This window comes from Morone saxatilis, unplaced genomic scaffold (genome assembly GCF_004916995.1).
Source record: "Morone saxatilis isolate NCDOM2014 unplaced genomic scaffold, NCSU_SB_2.0 Contig17, whole genome shotgun sequence".
Classification (NCBI taxonomy): Eukaryota; Metazoa; Chordata; class Actinopteri; family Moronidae; genus Morone; species Morone saxatilis.
The window spans coordinates 1,867,718-1,868,769 of NW_023339729.1; positions in this window are offsets into that span (position 1 = coordinate 1,867,718).

Genomic DNA, 1,052 nt, shown 5'->3' on the forward strand with positions numbered 1-1,052 from the left:
CCCAAAAAAGGTTTACCAAATTTTAAACACCCACAACCCAACACCAAACACCCCACACACAAACACACAACAACACACACACCTGGTAGATGTATATAGCCAAATTAGACACAGTAGGCCAAAGCGGTCTCCACTAGCAGCCACCACACATCTTTATTCCCAGGGCCTGACAGCCAGGCTGCCAGCAAGCCCACCTGCTTCACCTTGGCCATCCTTCACCTAGAGACACACAAACAAATGCAAGACACTAGACACATATGTTATATTTAAAGTATAATTTAGAAATTATACTTTTTTATCACACAGATGATTTGTATATGTCTCTTAATACATGTCTGGAGGGGATCTTTAATGTTTTTCTTCGAAGTTGCTCATATTCATCAACGCAACATTTGCACATTCACAGATCCTGGAATTTTTAATGAGGTTGAAGGAGTACTTTTTTATCGAAATACCTATCAGAAACACACACAACATTATTGTTCCAAGCCTGGGGGCCTTATATTCTGTTTAGTGTTTATTAAGTGGCTATGGCTGTAGCAAGCACCTCTCTAAACAATATCTATTATGGATTATGGACTGAATTGCAGCGTACAGTTCTATTACTACCAGAGTAACACACACAACATACTAACATACTATGTAGATCCACAGGTTGGAGGGGATAAGACGATTACAGAGAAAGAGGCATGTAGAGAGGATAGAATTAATCCCTGCTGGGATTGGCTAAGACTGCTGCTTATCTACTGATTGAATAGTGTTACTGTTAGTGTGAGGGACTGACTCAACATACTGTATGTCTGAATGGTGGTACTCTACTCATTCTACACACCCACAAACTAAGAGTCCCAAAAAAAACCTGTTTCTTTTGTGTTAGTTAAAGTTAAACCACTTCCTTGTACCTGCAGGGTGTTTCTTCACTGAAGATGCACTTCACTTACAAATGATAACAGGTTCATGAGTATCTACCCACCCACAGAAATGCAAGTCTTAAGTCCATAAACCTGCAGAAAGAACTCTGACCTGCATGTTGTACTTGGTGTATTTGTTGA